Source organism: Panthera uncia, assembly GCF_023721935.1.
Source record: "Panthera uncia isolate 11264 chromosome A1 unlocalized genomic scaffold, Puncia_PCG_1.0 HiC_scaffold_17, whole genome shotgun sequence".
NCBI classification, from domain to species: domain Eukaryota; kingdom Metazoa; phylum Chordata; class Mammalia; order Carnivora; family Felidae; genus Panthera; species Panthera uncia.
In genome coordinates, this window is record NW_026057577.1 from 21,354,507 (window position 1) to 21,373,885 (window position 19,379).

The 19,379-nt window shown below is 39.1% G+C and overlaps 1 protein-coding gene and 1 long non-coding RNA gene across 2 annotated transcripts in view; both read left to right on the forward strand.

The window, feature by feature from the left end:
- LOC125934859 (uncharacterized) overlaps positions 1-4,370 on the forward strand; it is a 4,698-nt gene extending 328 nt beyond the window's left edge. Inside the window, exons 2-3 of the long non-coding RNA XR_007461549.1 lie at positions 2,749-2,804; positions 3,909-4,370. This is a non-coding gene — a long non-coding RNA (uncharacterized LOC125934859). The remainder of the gene's footprint in view (positions 1-2,748; positions 2,805-3,908) is intronic.
- MEGF10 (multiple EGF like domains 10) overlaps positions 1-19,379 on the forward strand; it is a 137,476-nt gene that overhangs the window by 14,859 nt on the left and 103,238 nt on the right. The window lies entirely within an intron of this gene.

The window sequence follows — 19,379 nt, forward strand, 5'->3', positions numbered from 1 at the left end:
TTCTTTCTTTCTTTCTTTCTTTCTTTCTTTCTTTCTTTCTTTCTTTCATGTTTATTTTTGAGAGAGAGACACAGAGTGTCACCGGGGGAGGTGCAGAGAGAGAAGGAGATGCAGAATCTGAAACACGCTCCAGGCTCTGAGCTAATGTGGGGCTAGAACCCACAAACCGTGAGATCATGACCTGAGCTGAAGCCGGACGCTTAACCGACTAAGCCACCCAGGTGCCCCTTGATAGTTCTATTTTTAATTTTTTGAGGAACCTACATGCTGTTTTTCATAGTGGCTGTACCAATTTACATGCCTACCAACAGTGCACAAGGGCTCCCTTTTCTCCACATCCCCACAACACTTGTTATTTCTTGTCTTTTTTGTAATAGACGTTTTAACAGGTGGAGATGATATCTCATTGTGATTTTGATTTGTATTTCCCCTATGAATAGTGATGATGAGCACTTTTTCATATACCTGTTGGCCATCTATATGTCTTCTTTGGAAAAATGTCTGTTCAGATCCTTTGCCCATTTTTTTAATTGATATTTTTTCTTCCTCTTGAGTTGTGTGAATTTTTAAAAATATATTTGGGATATTAACTCCTTATTGGATATATTATCAGATATGTGATTTGCAAGTTTTTTTTTTTTTATTGGTAGGTTGCTCTTCATTTTCTTGATGATTTCCTTTGAAGTGCAAAGGATTTTTAGTTTGATGGAGTCCTACTTGTTTATTTTAATTTTTGCTGCCTTTGCTTTTGGTGTCATATCCAAAAACTTATCTCTAAGGTTGATGTTAAGAAGCTTATTGTCTATGTTTTCTTCTAGGAGTTTTATGCTTTCAGGTCTTACGTTCAAGTCTTTGATCCAAATTGAACTTATTTTTGTGTGTCATGAAAGACAGTTGTCCGGGTTTTTTTGCATTCTTCTGCATGTGGCTGTCCAGTGTTCCTAGTACCATTTATTGAAGAGAGTGTCTTTTCTCCATTGTATATTTGTGGCTCCTTTGCCATAAATTAATTGACCATGTATGAGTCAGTTTATTTCTGGCCTCTCTGTTCTGCTCCATTGATCCCTGTGTCTGTTTTTATGTCAATACCAAACTGCTTCGATTCCTGTAGTTTGAAATCAGGAAGTGTGATGCCTCCAGCTTTGTTCTTATTTCTCAAGATTGTTTTGGCTTTTTGGGCTCTTTTGTGATTTCACACACATTCTAGGTTTCTTTGGTCTATTTCTGTGAACAACATCATTGTAATTTTGATAGAGATTGTATTGAATCATAGGTGGCTTGGGGTAGTATGGACAGTTTAACATTACTAATTTTTCGAATCCATCGTTTGGAATAACTGATATATTGAGTTGATAAATCTAAAAACCTAGTGTGTGATATGCTAAATTCAGCTTAGAGATGTTTTATTCATCAGTCTAACTCTAATAAACACACTGAAGGATCTCTAACTCATGTTTTACAAATTTAAACACCATCAAGTTTTTAAAATGGAATTTATGCTTTTAAAATGGAATAGACACTATAGATTTTGATGATCTTATGCATTTCCACATTAAATTCAAAATATTCACAAGGCTGAAAAATAGTTACCCTCTTAAGAAAATAATTATATCATCTCATGTTTTTGCTTTACTGTAAAAAAAAATTTGGTGGTCTCTTTTCAGTTTGCTGAAGTGTTTTTTTTTTTTTTTTAAGTTGATTTATTTATTGAGCGAGGGAGAGACAGAGAGAGCATGTGTGCACAAGTGGGGGAAGGGCAGAGAGCTAGGGACAGAGAGAGAATCCCAAGTGGGCTTCTTGCTAACAGTGTGGACTATGTGAGGCTCAGACTCACGAACTGTGAGATCATGATCTCAGCTGAAACCAAGAGTCAGATGTTTAACTGATGGAACCACCCAGACACCCCCAGTTTGCTGAAGTTTTTGGTTAATTCATTAGTTTGTTTCAATTGTAGTAAAAAATACATAACATTAAATACCATCTTAATAATTTTTAAGTGTACTATTTAGTGGTGTTAAGTGTATTTACTTTGTTGTGTAACGGATCCCTAGAACTTTTACATTTTTTAAAATTGAAACTCTGTACTTATTAAATCTTAATTCCCCCCTCTTCCCTTACTCCAGCCCTTGGCCATCACCTTTTAACTTCTACTTCCTGTTTCTGGGGTTTTGCCTACTTTAGAGACTTTATATGAGTGGAATCATACAATTTTTGTCCTTTTATGACAGACTTATTTTACTTGGTACAATGTCCTCGAGTTTCATCCATGTTATAACTTTTGCTAAAAATTATTTTTTTTAAGTCTACATAATATTCCTTTGTATTGTTTTCTGGAGTTTTTAAAATATCAGGGAACCTGGTTCTTTATTGTTACCTTGATGGAACATACTGAGCCCCTTGTCTATTCCAGACGTTGCCTTCTGTATCCCTGAAATCTGAGACCCATTCTGTCGTAGTCTTGTTTTTCAGGTTAAGTTCGAACTATCAACCCAGTTGGTGACCCCATTTGATTGAATGTGACATATCTTTTAGTCATTAAAATATGTAAATGTATTTTTTTTGCCTAACTTTACTGTGGTAATTACTATAATTATGTATTCTTTTCATGTAAGTCATATTTTATGACTCATATCTCTTGTAAATATGAAAATGATATCTCATTGCATTTTGCATATCTCATGGTTGGAATGTGAAATCATAACCTCTAAGGTCATCTTACTCACTCTCTTTCACCTTCCTTTGATGCAGGTCCCATGTATAGTCTAAAGTTACAAGAGGGACAGTTGTGTGGCTCTTCCTCCAAGGTATTAATTTCCTCTGTAAGATGAGCAGTCTCCAGATACTTCCCATCTTCCATCTTGTCAAACCCCCACCCCTGTATCTAGTCCATATAGGTTTCTCATTTAGAATTTTTCTCTTATTCCTGAAATGAAAAGATGCGCAACACAAACTAGCCTGAATGTAGTGTGTTCAAAGACTATAAATTAACATCGATGTCTTCCTCATTGTTTTGTGTCCCTCACTTTTCCTTCCTTCCTTTCTTCCTTCCTCCCTCCCCTCCTCCCTTCCTCCTTTCCTCCCTCCCTCCCTACATACTTACCTATTCACTCATTCAATTATTGGACACTTAAACAGTTTAGTGGATGCAGTGAGCATCATTTTATATCTCTCTTTGCACATGTAAGTGATTCGTAAGATAAATTACATGGGACTTCTGGGACAAAGGGCATGAATATTGTATCAGTAAGGATTAGGTTCAGTTCTGAGATACAAGTTTCTTTCTTTCTTACCTATGAGCCCAGATTTGGGTAAACCAGGAAGGTCCCAGGCAATTTCCACCTTTCTGCCCTACCATCTCTGAGGTACAGCCTTCATCTTCATGTACCATTACTGATCTGTATGTATCAGTCTTGTTCCCAAGCAGTGGATGGAGGAGGCAAGAGTAAGAGGCAAATGGCAAAGGCAGCTGTCTTTTAAGGAAAGTTCTTGGAAGTGATTGCATTCTATTTCCACTTTGACCAGAATATAGTCACCGGCCTTACTAACCTGTAAGAGCCTCTTAATTCTGGATGATCAGGAACCTGCCTGGTAAAAATCTATTTTTATGGGATGGTAATAATGAATATTAGGGGACAGGAGCCATCTGAGCCACATTTTAAGACTTTTTGATACAGATTGCCAAATTGCTGTCGAGCAGGTTGTACCAACTTGCTTGCCCACAAGAAGGGTGTGAGCGTGCCCACTTCTCCATATCTTTACCAACACTAGGTATTACTATTGCTTCCAACCTATGGGGGGAGGGGTGGGAATGGTAACTTGCTTGCTTTACTTTGCATTTCCTTGATTACTAGTGATGGTGTTCTCTTCAGAAACATATATTTATCAGCCATTTGTATTTTGGCTTCAAGGATGAGAACAGTCTGGAGGATACAGTGAAACTGCTTTGTTCTTCAGAGAGTCACAGAAATGCTGATGAGAAGCAAGAAGGGGCAGTAGAGAAAAAGGGGAGACAGTGTGAGACTGCAGCTTGAATAATAAATGCCAAGGTCAAACCAGCAGAAGACTCAGGCCCTTCAGAGCTTCTTATCATCATCAGTGTTGCTGGCGTCCTTTCCCTCCTCACCCCAATGTTCCCCAGGTCCCTCTCCCCCATGACCTCAACTCTTTGAAGCTCTGGGGATGGCATAGAGCCTGGTGGCCTCTTATCTTCTCCCATGGCTCCCCACCATGAGCCCTGAGGAGAGAGGAATACTCTCTGCTCCCATGGCAGTGAGGACAGCTTGAAGCAGTGAACGTGCACTGTCCATGGAGAGGAGCCAAGATCCAGACTCATGATCTTCATGGAACTGCAGTTTTGGAGTAAATGAATGTTGGAAGCAGCCCTAAGTGCCTCACCATTATTTACAACAATAGAACTTCAGGCAGGTGCCTTTGCAATACACACAACTGATTTCCAAACACATAGTTGAAACCTGACCCCCTAGCAAGTAGGAATCTCTTATTGATTTGGTTTCACGGGACTAGGAAAAGCTCATAGGAAAAGCAGCAGCAGAGTGGGAAGTTGGCACCTCTCCTTCTGTGGGATTGCTTAATCATGAAACAAGGCTGGCCATCCATTCTCATTCTGGTGTCCTGGGTCTCACCTTGGCTGGTGGCAGAGAAGGCAGGTGTAAGCAGGGTTGCATGTGGCAGAATCGTGAATGGACACATGACATGACCAGGGGTCCCTTCTCCTGTCTAGCTCTCATCCTTTTGTTTGTTTTTTTGTTTTTATTATTTATTTTTGAGAGAGAGAGAGAGAGAGAGAGAGACAGAGCATGAGCAGGGAGGGGCAGAGAGAGAGGGAGACAGAATCTGGAGCAGCTCCAGGCTCTGAGCTGTCAGCACAGAGCCTGTTGCAGGGCTCGAACTCATGAACCGTGAAATCATGACCTGAGCCGAAGTCGGATGCTTAAGTGGCTGAGCTACCCAGGCACCCCTGTTTGTTTCTTTTTAGTGTTCTTTTCTTTTTTTTTTTTTTTTAAGTTTATTTATTTATTTTTGAGAAGTGGGAGGGACAGAGAGAAAGGGAGAGAGGATCCCAAGCAGGCTCTGCACTGTCAGCACAGAGTCCGACTGGGGGCTCGATCTCACGAATCGTGAGATCATGACTTGAGCTGAAATCCAGAGCTGGACGCTTAACTGGCTGAGCCACCCAGGCACCCCTGGCTCCCAACTTTTTGCCCCACGTGCCCAATCTTCTACTGGATGCTGCTGCAAAGGAAAAGACCATTCTGAAAAATGTTTCTTTGGGGGTAGACTTAACTCTGTTTTCCTATTTTTGTTAGATAGGGAAGGTCAAATGCTAACTTCAAATTCAAGCTGCCATGGGGGCATTACAGGCAGTGCTGCTTGCGAGCAAGACAGTGGAAGAGATTTGCCGACTGGGTCATCCACTCTATTGCCTTGTAGGCCAGCCCTGATGGTGGAAGATCGGTTCCCATGGATGTGCCCTGCCTGTCTTTGGCATTCATTAAGAGAACTCTGGAACTGTAAACAAGAAGCCTTAACTCCCACACACTGAACTGTATATGATTTCCTGTTCTTAGCAGAGACTAGTGTGACAATTGATTACCATAGCAGTGAATGAATATTCACAGCTGATTTTTAACTTGGCCAATTTTATGAAAAACAGACCTGATTATAGGCAAATAGGGAGCTAGAACTGGGGTGGCTGTTTACACAAAAAATAATTCTTGCAAATGAACTTACTCTTGTTTGAATGTCATGCTTCAGTAAGCAATGGGTTGTAAGTCCAAATTTTGGGTTAAGGGCTTAGAGACATCTGTAGCTCACTTACCCAGGACTATTTTTCTTCCAGGAGGCAGATAGGCCACATAGGCGATGCTATAAAGGGCCATAGAACCCACACATTTCCCCATATATATATATATTTTTTGTCCTGGAATATTATGTTAAACTGGAATTAATAAAAGCTTCCCTTTTGGGAGAGAGGGCACCCTCTCTTAGAAGTAGCTACCTGGAACCTTGTGTTTAGAAGGATTCTGAGGCCATGTTTGTGCTAAGAGAAAGAATGGAGTGACTCATTAGTGCTTTCTGTCATTATCATTAGGTGGCCCTAGTGCCTCACATTTGCCATCCCTCTGGTAGACTCTGTATGACATCCTGTGGCATTTTGGACCTCTTGAATCATGGAGGTATCAGTTGAGGTTCCTGAATCATACAGCTGGCCATAGACTCCTGTTATACTTAGCTTTTCCACTTAACTATGAAGTCGTATGTACTTGTTTCTCCTATTGTCCCCCAGAGAAATGAGCTTTCTCTTTGTGAGCTGGAATATTCAGGATTATATTGTCAACAATTTTATTTACGGAATGGAAACAGATACTCAACAGCCACACTTTGCCTCCATGTAGGCATAGGAGGGTCTGGTAGGAAGGGCATTGCAGGCAAAGCGTCCTGATGGGCAAGGGTTTTAGGAATAGCAGCCCTGCAAGGACTCATTTCCCTCACCTGGAGATTATAGAAGAACACATTAAATTCTTTATTGGCCTTTTGCTGCTGAAAAGATTGGGGCTCAGATTTTTCAAGATGACAAGTGCTAGGGTCCAGGGCAAGGTGCCTTGTGTGGGCTGAGAAATTTCCACCTTTGGCAGAGGGCTGTTTATTGATGAGCTGGGCATCTCTGGGGGAGTGAGGGGAGCACGGTAAGAGTTTAAGGAGTGGGCAACACCTCTCTGAAGCTGAAGGCAGTCTGAGCCTTCTGCTCTGGATTTGCTTGACTCTCACAAGCTTGATTAATAATAGAGTTGTGATCTTGTCAAATATTTCCCAACAACTGTGGTGGGTCTTGAACAGACTCTTTTGAGGCCGGATTAAAGTGAGACAATCCTATTGGGCTAGCCGAAGAGACCCTGAGCTGACAGCAATCAGATGGTATGTTTCTAAGTATACCTACTCATGATGCCCTTTCTGCCACGGCAGTGGATTTTTTCATGTTTCCATAGGGACCCTGTATTCTGTTGCTATGGAGCCCGACTTGGTTTGGAGGAACCTATCAGTAAATACTGGGAAAGGCCCTTTGTCCACATGTTTCACCAGCAGAAATTCCAATTTTCCCACACATCTATTGGAACCTAAACTTCAGGTCTCCAGTTTTGGTCTTTAGTCTCAGCCACTACTGAAAATAGGAAATCTGATAAATAATGCAGACGATCTTTGTTGATTTCTCGATGGTCAGTGTTTGCTCACTAGTTAGGATTTCACAAATAGAAACTATGAATATGAATATAATAGTAAATTGAAGATACCTTGAGTTTAAACAGATGGAAATCATGTCTGCTGCCTTTTTTTTTTTTTTCTTAAGAAAGCCTGACTTTAGAGTCCCATGGAGGCAGTCCAAAGGAAGGTAATGAAAAATCCTTGCCTTATCTCTAGAAAATGAGTTCCTGCAATTTTACCCTTTACAAGACAGGTGGAATTCTTACAGGTCTAATAATTTACACAGCCTCCTTACAGAGATAGATAATAGCTAATAGGAAAGCTCAGAATGGAGAAGCAATTTTTATTGTACTATGGTTTAAATCTTTTTACAGCAAAGTAATTTTAAAATAATGGGAAAAAAGCACATTTTGATTTAAATGTCCAACCACAAAACATTGATCTGGCCAGGTGGTCGCAGAACTTGCATTTTTTAGTCCAGGATGGTGACTGTCAGTACTTTTACAGATAATCCAGTGGTAAACCTATTCCATCCCTCTGGGCCACACACGGAGCTGCTAAAGGAGAGGGAGACAGGCACTGACACAAGCAGTGCTGCATGGACACTATTCTGTCTTTAAGCTGCAGCGATATCCCAAGTTTTTTCTTGAAGAATAATTCTAAAAGGGTTGAAAGAAACCAGCTAGGCCTCCAAGAGAACCACTCTGTAGAAAAACAGTCTTCTGGGGTGCCTGGGTGGCTCAGTCATTTGAGCATCAGGCTCTTGATTTCTGCTCAGGTCATGACTCATGGTTTGTGGGATCAATCCCCACATCAAGCTCTGTGGTGACAGCGTGGAGCCTGCTTGCGATTTTCTCTCTTTCTGCCCTTCCCCAGCTCATGCTCTCTCTCTGCCTCTCAAAAAATAAATAAACATTAAAAAAAGAAGAAAAGCAATCTTCTTACTCAGACAACAGAGGGGAGCATGATTTGAAGGTGGGCCTCCCTGACCATCGAGGCACATTGGAGGGGCAAAGCTGTTATGACAAGTCTAAAAATATGGCGTCCCCACTGATGTTTAAGCTCAATAATAACTAGGTTAATCTATTGTACTTGGCATGTCATTGAGGGACAAAAAAGGAAATATGCCACCTCAAATGAAATCAGTCTGTTTATCCAAGGAGACTAGGCTTCCAGAAACTTGGACCCTGTGCATTATCTGTAGTTTTACGTCTCTAGTGTGGGCTACTGAATATCCATCCTGTAGAATTCACTGTTGCATCATCCAGTAAGATTGGGAAATGCCTTGTGTTTGATCCCCTTTCTAAAATATTTATGGTAGTCTGGTGAAGGCTCTGGAAATGGTTGGGTAAAGGTGTGTCTAAAATTTATTTGGCCATGAAATTCCACCCCCACCCCCACCCTTTCCAACCCCAAGAACATGATAGAACTGGTAGTACTCAGACTCTACTTATTTGAGGAATAATGCTTTAAGGGATTCAGTTTTCTTTTCTATAACTCTAGACTGGTAACTGTAATTGTCTAACTTTATCAGAGACTCTTTGGAGCTTGAATTTCTTGAGTTTTCTACCCAGGTTTATTGGGATATAATTGACATATAACATGTAAGGTGTACAACATGATAATTTGACACACTTACATATATTGCAAAATGATTACAAGAAGGTTAGTTAACACTTCTGTCATCTTTCATGACTACTGTTTCTTGTTTGTGATGAGAACATTGAAGACGTACTCTTCTTAGTAAATAATTTGTATATAATACAGTATTATTAACTATAGTTGACATGCTGTACATTAGAGTCCCAGAACTTATTCATCTTGTTACTACAAGCTTGTACCCGTTGACAAACTTCTCCCCATTTCCTCTACCTTTCCAGCCCTGGGGCCACTGTTCTACTCTGTATCTATGAGTTTAGCTTTTTCAGATTCTGCAAAGAATAACATCATATGGTATTTCTCTTTCTGACTCATCACTTAGGATAATGCCCTCAGGACCATCTATGTTGTCACAGATGGCAAGATTTCCTTCTTTATTGTGGATGGATAACATTCTTCTGTATGTATATACCACATTTTCTTTGTCCATTCATCAGCCAAAGGACATGTATGTTGTTTCCCTATCTTAGCTATTATGAATACTGCTGCAGTGAACACGGGAGGGCAGATATTCCTTTGAGACCTGATTTCATTTCATTTGGATATGTACCCAGAAGTGGGATTGCTGGATCATATGGAAGTTCTATTTTTGATCTTTTGAGGAGCTTCCATACTGTTTTCCATAGTGTCTGTATCAACATACACTCCCACCAACAGTGCCCAAGTGTTGGGCACTTCTCTCTGTTCTCACCAACACTTCTCCCTTGTCTTCTGATGAGTGCCATCCTAGCAGGTGTGAGGGGATATGTATATGACTCTTCTGGAAAAAATGTCTATTCAGGTTCTCTTTTTTAATTGGATTGTTTGGTTTTTACTATTGAGTTGTATGAGTGCTTATATATTTTGGATATTAACCCCTTATCAGACATGAAATTTGCAAATATTTTCTTCCATCCTGTAGGTTGACTTTTCACTCTGTCAATTGTTTCTTTTGCTGTGCAGAGTCTTTTTAGTTTGATGTAACCCCATTTACTTATTTTTACTGTCATTGCTTGTGCTTTCGGTGTCCTATCAAAAAAAAAAAATCATGGCCAAGACCAATGTAAAGCACTTTCCCCCTATGCTTTCTTCTAGGAGTTTTATGGTGTCAGGTTTTATATTTTAAAATGTTTTTAATGTTATTTATTTTTGAGAGAGAGCAAGTGAGTGGATGAGGGGCAGGGAGAGATGGAAACAGAAAATCCGAAGCAGGCTTTGTGCTGTCAGCACAAAGCCCGACATGGGGCTTGAACCCATGAACCGTGAGATCATGACCTGAACCAAGTCAGATGCTCAACCACCTGGGCCACCCAGGCACCCCAGGTTTTATATTTAAGTCTTTAATCCATTTTGAGGTTATTTTTTTTAGTGTAAGATAGGGGTCCAATTTCATTCTTCTGTATGTGATTATCCAGTTTCCTTAGTACCATTTATTGAAGAGACTATCCTTTCCCCATTGAGAATTCTTGGTTCTCTCATCAAATATTGTTGGCCATCTATGCCAGGACTTATTTATGAGCTTTCAATTCTGTTCCTATGGTCCCTGTGCCAGTGCCAGGCTGTTTGGTTATGGTAGCTGTGTAATATAGTTTGAAATCAAGAAGCACGATGCCTCCAGGTTTGTTTTTTTCTCTTAAGATGGCATTGGCTATTCAGTGTTTTGTGGGTTTTTGTTTGGCTGTTTTGTTTGTTTTTAAGTAGATGTCACACACAGTGCACAGCCCAATGTGGGGCTTGAAGTCATTACCCTGAGCGTAAGATCTGAGCTGAGATCAAGAGTCAGTCGCTTAACTGACTGAGCCAACCAGGTGCCCTGTTTTATGGTTTTATAAATAATTTAGGATTGTTGTTTCTATTTCTGTGAAAATGCTATTGGAATGCTGTAGGGATAGGATTGAATAGGCTTTGGGTACTATGAAAATTTTAATAATGTTAGTACTTCCATCTTTCCCTTTACTGGTGTCTTCTTAAATTTTCTTCATCAAAGTTTTATATTCGGTGTACAAAAGTTTCACTTCCTTAGTTAAATTTATTCTTAAGTATTCTATTATTTTTGATGCTATTGTGAATAGAACTGTTTTATTTATGTCTTTTTCAGATATTTCATCATTACCATGTAAAACTGAAACCGATTTCTTTATGTTGATTTTGTATCCTGTAACTTTACCAAATTTGTTGATTAGTTCTAACTGGTTTTGGTGGAGTCTTTAGAATTTTCTCTCTATAAGATAATATTATCGACAAACAGAGACAATTTTATTTCTTCCCTTCCAGTACCAATGCTTTTATTTCCTTTCCTTACCAGATTGCTCTGGATGGGACTTCCAGGACTAAGTTGAATGAAAGTAGTGAAAGTGGACATTGTTGTCTTGTTCCTGATCTTAGAGGAAGAGCTTTCACTTTTTACCACTGAGTATAATGTTAGCAGTAGGCATGTCATATATGCCTTTATTACATTGACCTACGTTCCTTACATAGCCAATTTGTTGAGAGTTTATATCATGAAAGGATGCATATTTTGTCAAATGCTCTCTCTACATCTACTGGGATAATCACTCAGTGTGCCTTTCGTTGGACTAATGTAATGTATTACGTATTTTTATGTTTAACCATCTTTGCATCTCAAGGATAAATCCCCCTTGCACAGTGTGTATGATCCTTTTAATGTGTTGCTGAGTCTTCTTTGCTAATATTTTGCTGAGAACTTTTGCTTCTGTATTCATCAAGGATATTGACCTATAATTTACTTGTCTTATAGTGTCCTTATCTGGTTTTGATATCAGGATAACGCTGGCTTTGTAAAATGAGTTTTGGAGTGTTTTCTTCAGTTTTGGAGAAGAGTTTGAGAAAAATTGGCATAAATTATTCTTTAAATGTCTGGTACATTCACCAGGGCAACCTTCTGGTCCTGGACTTTTCTTTGTGGTAAAGTTTTCTGTTCCCTTACCATAATTGGTTTGTTGAGCTTTTCTGTTTCTTTATGATTCACTCTTGGTAGGTTTTATGTATACATTTCTTCTAAATTCTCCAATTGGTTGATCTTTAATTGTTCATAGTATTGTCTTAAAATCTTTTTTATTTCAGTGTTACCAGTTGTAACATCTCCTCTTTCATTTCTAATTTTATTTACTTTTCAATAGGTAGTCTAGCTAAAGATTTGTCAATTTTGATAATCTTTTCAAAAAACCAGCTTTCAGTCTATTGTTTTTTGATCTCTATTTCTTTTATTTATGTTTTGATATTTGTCATTTCCTTCCTTGTGTTAACTTTGGGCTTAGTTGGCTCTTTTTTTTTTTTTTTTCTTTTCTGATTCCTTGATATGTAGGAACCTTCCTCTTGTTTTCTGAGATCTTCTATTAATGAAGAATATTACTATGAACTTCCCTATTAGAACACCTTTTGCTGTATCCCATAAGTTTTGGTATGTTGTGTTTCCTTTTTTGTTTGTTTCAATAAATTTTTAGTTTTTTTATTTCATTGACCCATTGGTCGTTTAGAAGTACGTTGTTATATTTCCACATAACTGTGAATTTTCTACTTTTCCTCCTGTTAGTGATTTCTAGTTTCAACCAATTGTGGTTGGAAAAGATGTTTGATATGATTCCAGTCTTCTTAACTTTGCTAAGACTTGTTTTGTAATCTACCATGTGATATCCTGAGGAATGTTCCTTATGCAGTTGAGAAGAACAAGTATTCTGCTGCTTTTGGGTCAAATATTTCTTATATGTCTAAAGTAAAGTTCAAGTCCAACATTTCCTTATTGGTTTTTAGAGTGTGAATGATTTATCCATTGTTTAAAGTAGGGTTTTGAAGTCCTCTACTATTAATACATTATTGTCTATTTTTCCCTTCAGATCTGTTGGTATATGATTAATATATTTATGAGAATATAAAGTGCTCCAAGTTGTTATATCATTTTGATGAATTGACCCCTTTAACATTATATGGTGATCTTCCTTCTCTCTTATTACCATTTTTGGCTTACAGTCTATTTTCTCAGATACAAGTATGGGTAGGTATCCCTGTTTTCTTTTGGTTTCCGCTTGGCAAGAATATCTTTTTTCATCCTTTCACTTTGAGTTTCTATGTATGCTTAAAGCTGAAGTGAGTCTGTTCTGAGCAGCATATAGTTTGATCTCCCTCCTCCTCCTCCTCCTCCTCCTCCTTCTTCTTCTTCTTCTTCTTCTTCTTCTTCTTCTTCATCAATCCAACTATGCTGTACCTTTTGATTGGAGAATTTATCCATTTACATTTAGAGAACTTTTCGGTAGGTAAGGACTTAATAATGCTGTCTTATTGTTTTCTGATTGGTAGTTCCCTTCTCCCTTTCTCCCTCTATTTCTGCATTCCTTTGTGAATTGATGCTTTTCTATAGTGGTCATTTGATTCCCTTCTCTTTTGTGTATCTACTGTGGGTTTTTGCTTTGTGATTGCCATGAGGCCTATATAAAGATAGATATAATAATCTATTTTATGTTGATAGAGACTTAACAAAACTATTCTTTCTTTCCCCTTCTTTTATGTTTTTGGTTAAAGTTTATTTACTGAGAGAGAGTTAGAGAGAAAGAGAGAGAGAGGGAAAGAGCAAGTGAGTGAGCATGTATGAGAAGGAGAGGTGCCTGGGTGATTCAGTTAAGTGTCCAACTCTTGACTTCAGCTAAGGTCATGATCTCATGGTTCTTGAATTTGAGCCCCACATTGGGGTCTGTGTTGACAGTGCAGATCCTGCTTGGGATTCTCTCTCTCTCTCTGCCCCTCTCCTGCTTTTATGTTTTTATTTCACACTTTATTACCTCTTTTTATATTATGTATTCATTAACAAATTATTGTAGCTATATATTTTTTAACACTTGTGTCTTTTAACCTTTATATTAAAGAGGTTAACACACCTACCACCATATTACAGTATTAGAGTAAAATTGTGTAAGTGTAAAGTGTATAGCTTGTTATTTTGATACATTTATATATTGTAATATGATTACCAATGTAACGATATTTATCACATTATATAATTATAGTACAATATTATTTTCTGTATTCATTGTAATGTTTGTTCATTAGATCTCAATGACTTATTTATTACTTATTGCAAGTTTGTACCTTTTTTTAAGTTTATTTCTTTATTTTGAGAGAGTGAGAGAGAGCATAAGTTGGGTAGGGGCAGAGAGAGAGAGAGAGAATCCTAAGCAGGCCTGCGCTGTCAGAGTAAAGCCTGACATGGGACTGGAACTCACAAACCATGAGATCATGACCTGAGCCAAAGTCATATGCTTAACTGACTGAGCCACCCAGGCACCCTGCAAATTTGTACCCTTAAACACAGTCACTCCTGTTCCCTGGTAACTACCATTCAGTTCTATTTTTTTTATGGTTTAGCTTTAATAGATTCCACATATGAGTGATATCATATGCTACTTGTCTTTGTCTTTCTGACTTACTTAACATAATGTGGCCAAGGTCCATCTGTGTTGTTGCAAATGGGAGAATATCTTCCTTCTTTGTGGCTAAATAATAGTCCATTGTATATATGTACCACGTCTGTTTTATTCATTCATCCAAATGTTGATGGGCATTTGGTTTGTTTCCATATCTCGTCTGTTGTGAATAATGCCGCGTTAAATCTGGGAGTGCGTATATTTTATCAAAATCTTGTTTATATTATTCTAAATGTGACTGTATACTTACATTTACCAGTGTGTTGTACATTTTCATATTTTTCATGCTACTAAATAGCATCCTTTTACTTCAGCTTAAAGATCTCCTTTTAGCATTTCTAAATGCTCCCTCATCTTTTGTTTGTCTGGAAAAGTCTTTAAGTCTCCTTCATTTTGAAGGACAACTCTGCTGGAGAGAGTATTCTTGGCTGGCAGGTTATTTTTCTTTCAGAACTTCGGATAGATCATTCCAATCTCTCCTGACCCATAAGGTTTCAGATGAGAAATCCACTGATAGTCTTATGAAGGTTTCCTTGTAAATTACAAGCTTCTTTTTCTCACTGTTTTTAAGCTTCTCTCTTTGTTTTTGATTTTTGACATTTTTATGATAATGTGTCTTGGAGAAGATACCTTTGAGTTTGTTTGATGACTAATGAGGCTTATGTTCTCCAGTATCCAAATCTCTCCTCAGATTTGGGATATTCTCAGCCATTATTTCTTTAAGTAAGCTTTCTGCCTCTTTCTCCCTCTCTTTTCTTTTAGGGATTCCAATAATTAGCAAATTGCTTCTTTAATGGTATCCTATAGAACAGGTAGTCTTTCTTCACCTTTTTTTTTTTTTTTCATTCTTTTGTCTTTGTTCTCCTCTGGCTTGAAAATGTAAAAAATATCTGTTTTCTATTTCACAGATTATTTTCTTCTGCCTGATCTATTCTTCTCTTGATGCCCTCTTGCATTTTTTATTCGATTCTTTGTTTTCTTCAGATTGAGAATTTCTATTGGGTTCTTTTTAGTTATTTTTTGTTAAACTTCTAATTTTCTTTGTGTATTGTTTTCCTAATCTTATTGAATTGTTCTTCTTTTTTCTTGTAGTGGACTGGGCTTCCTTAACAGATATTTTGAATTCTTTATTGAGTAAATCACAGCTTTCCATGTCTTTGAGGTTGGTTATTGGCATATTCATGTGTTCCTTTGGTGGTGTCATGTTTTCCTGGTATTTAATGTTCCTTGAAGTCTTTTGTTCCTGTTATCTTCACATTTGTATTGGCACTCATCTTCTCCAGTCTTTACTAACTGCTTTAGAAGAGCAACATGTTCTTTCAGCTCTGCTAGGGATTCTGAGGCTTTCTCAGAACCTGTATCGATTTGGGCTGCTTCTCTCTTCTTGCTCCCTCTTGTGGCAGAATTGTGAAACTTGTATGCCTTCTAATCTGGAACACACCAGGTCAGGAGCTGACAGCCTCTCCTTTGCTTTCCCAAGGGCAGAGCAAAAGCTCAAGTTTATAGTCTCTCCTTGGTCCACAGATTTGGGCTGGCTTTATGCACATTTTCACTAGCCATCTCGCAAGGCTCATTCTTACCACTGTTGGGAACATGCACAGAGAGGTGGACACAGAGTTTGTGGGGGGGTAGTTTGAGGTGCATGGAGTGTTGGGAGCGTTCTTGGGCCAGTGAGGTGAATCCACAGGCTAGGAATTCCCAGTGGCTCATGGGTGGGCTTCTTGTTGGACTCTGAAACACAGATAGTAGGATCCACGTTCCTTTAATGCCCTCCAAGATACTTATCTGCTGCTCTCCCAGCCTCTTCCCTCTCCCTAGTCATGTGGTTCACAACTCTATATTCTCGATGTGTCAAGGAGAGAAATGGGGCTCTTTGACAAAGTTCTATACAGTTGGGGGAGCTATGTGCTCACTCACACACTCTCACTTTTCCTGGCATGAGAAATCACAGGCTAAGAAGGGCTCTGTTGGTACTGAGGTGCACTGCCCTGGGGGAGGGGTGATGAGTAAAGTCTAACTTTTCCTCTTATCCTCTCCATTGTGCCCACAGTTGTTTGTTTATTTATTTATTTATTTATTTATTTATTTATTTATTTATTTGCTCCAGTGATGTCCTGGAGCTTCCTTATTGGAAATCTGATCTTCCACAAAGGCTCTATCATCCCTGGGTGATTGTTTAAGACAGTGTTCTCCAGGGACTCCTGGACCATGGCCAAGATGGACTGGAGACAGTTAATAGGCCACTTCAGGGTCCATAGCTAGGGCTGAGGTCTGTATGTTCTATTATCTGATGCTTGGGTAGGCAAGACTCCTTTCGAGTCCTTTGAAGTATGGTGCTGAATTCCACAGCTCCCATGAAGGCACTTTTGTCCATGGATGGATGCCAAATTGTTGCTGAGGGGCAGCGCTGTGATGGATGTCTTTTTCAGGAATATTGCTAATGTCACTCCTCTTTAATTTCCTTTAAGGGTAAGGATGATATCTGTTTTAACAACTCCAGAAAGGGCAATATTTAACTGAGTCATGATGGGATATAGCAGACATTCTTCCCTTCACAATGGCATAGAAAATGTACCTATTTCCTGGCTTCATCAACTGGGCCAGCATTGCTGGGGCCTCCCCTCCAAGCTTTGAGCCATATTGACAGAGGTATTTCATGGTCAACAGTTGTTCACCAAACATAGAGGCATCGGTGAGTATGCATATGAAGCTGATCTTGATATTAAATTCAAAACAGCTATATACATGATAGATTTGATTCAAGGGCAAAAAACGAAAACTAAGAAAAAGGGACAGTTAAGTTTAAAATGCCATCTGTTAAAGAACTTAAAAGCTGTTTATTCTGAACAGCTGCAGTCCATCACTGATCTGCAGTCCAATAGTCTAGGCCAGAGGTGGCAGACTAGCGGGCTGGATGATTTGGTGTATAATCATGTTTTGTTTGGTACACAGCATGTTTTCCTTTTTTTGTTTGTTTGTTTTAAGATTACTTATTTATTTTGAGAGAAAGAAAGAGCACTGGCATGTGAGCATGAGCGTGAGTTGGGGAGGGGCAGAGAGAGAGGAAGAGAGAGAATCCCAAGCAGGCTCCACACTGACAGAGCTGGTTCGATCTCATGGATGTGAGATCATGACCTGAGCTGAAAACAAGAGCCAGATGCTTAACTGAACCACCCAGGCGCCCTGAGTGTCTTACATTAAAAAAAAAAAAAATTGAACATGAAACTTGGGACTTTCCTCTTCTGTGGAGATACCAGGCAATTGATAGCATTGGCTTGGTGGCAGAAGGCTAGAGACACTGAAGGGGAATTACCCCTTTATTTATTTTTAATTGGGATATAATTAACATATAACACTATATTAGTTCCTGGTGTACAACACCATGATTCAACATATGTATGTGTTGCGAAACGATCACCAAAGTAAGTCTAGTTAACGTCCGTCACCACACGTGCTTATTTCAACAGCACATATACTAAAACATCCATCATCACACATAGTTGTAAAATATTTTTTTTCTTGGGATGAGAACTTCTAAGATCTACTCTTACCAACTTTCAAATAGGCAATACAGTATTATTAATATAGCCACTTAATTATTTTATAATAGAAAGTTTGTTCCTTTTGACTCCCTGGAGCTGCACCTTTTAATTTTTTTTTTAATGTTTATTTATTTTTGAGAGACAGTAAGAGAGAGTGTGAATGGGGGAGGGGCAGAGAGAGAGGGAGACCCAGAATCCGAAGCAGGCTCCAGGCTCCGAGCTGTCAGCACAGAGCCCGACGTGGGGCTTGTACCCATGAGCCGTGAGATCATGGCCTGAACCGAAGTCTGATGCTTAACCAACTGAGTCACCCAGATGCCCCTAGAGCTGCCCCTTTTAGATGAGTAAGTGCTCCCTGAGTTTTCTCAGGCCTCACCTGAACTTCTCACTCTGCTCATTGATCCCACTTGGTTCCTAGAGGCGTTTGAGCTTGTGTTCCCCGGTTTCCATGGGGCATTCTATTAGCAAAAGTCCAGCTGCCCGTTTTCTCTCAGACCCTTGATCCTCCTCTCTTTGAAGAAGTTCTACCACTTAATTTGTATATTGGGCTTAAGTCTTCAATACTGAAAGGCAAATAACTCTGATGAGGAAATAATCTTAGCTGCTATTATTAGTCATTGACCTTTCACTATGAGGACTCCATTCATCGTCAAGCTAATGGAGACAGGCCTGTAGAAAGAACATAAGGGCACCAGAGTCCAAAAGGAAGTGTCCAGGGACCAGCGAGGAGGAAGCAGGGGTGAGGACACTGAATGGGAAAAGCATAGCTCTGACACCCATTACCCTCTCAACTTTCCCTAGAGCTGGCCTTTGTTATTAACATGTGATTCAGATGTATTGGTTAACCAGAAGCAAAGTGTCTGGGAACAAGTGTCGTTGAGATGAAATAGGGTGGACCGGGGGAAATGCCATGTGGTGGAAAACATGCTTTGGGAAAGAGTATTTGTGAAAGAATTCCAGGGCTCCATAGAGAGTGGTCGAACCACGAGGAATGCCTTTCTAAAAACAGGGGAGCCTGGTATGGCACTTCCTGTAGAATCATCATACTTTCCTCACAGACATAAACATGACAAGACCAGGAGGGAGATGATTTATCACACACGAAGGTGCCTTCCTTCTGGTTTCTTCTCTACACTGTGTGCTGGTGATTTTGAAATTCTGCTCAAATGGAATCAGTTTAGAGTTGTCTCATCACCCTGGTTGTAGGCTGAGTTGTTACAGATTCGTGCTTTGGAAAATTAGAGTTTATTCCAGCGCTTATTAACTTTTTGAAACTATGGTCCGTTAGGATCATGTTACTTATGTGACTTAAATCTAATTTAACCTAAAGAGACAATGGCAGAATCGTGGCCAAAATAGATAATGCCTGTATATGTGTGGAATTAAGCTAAAAACTCTTCCCATTTTCAAATAAATGAATAGGATTATGCGCTCTACAGATGGTATTTCAGTCCCTTGTGTAGGATTCATTACAGGAGTTCATTTCTACACAAACTTTTTTTTTTTTCTAAGTAATTCACATTGTAGAGGAAAATTTTAGTAA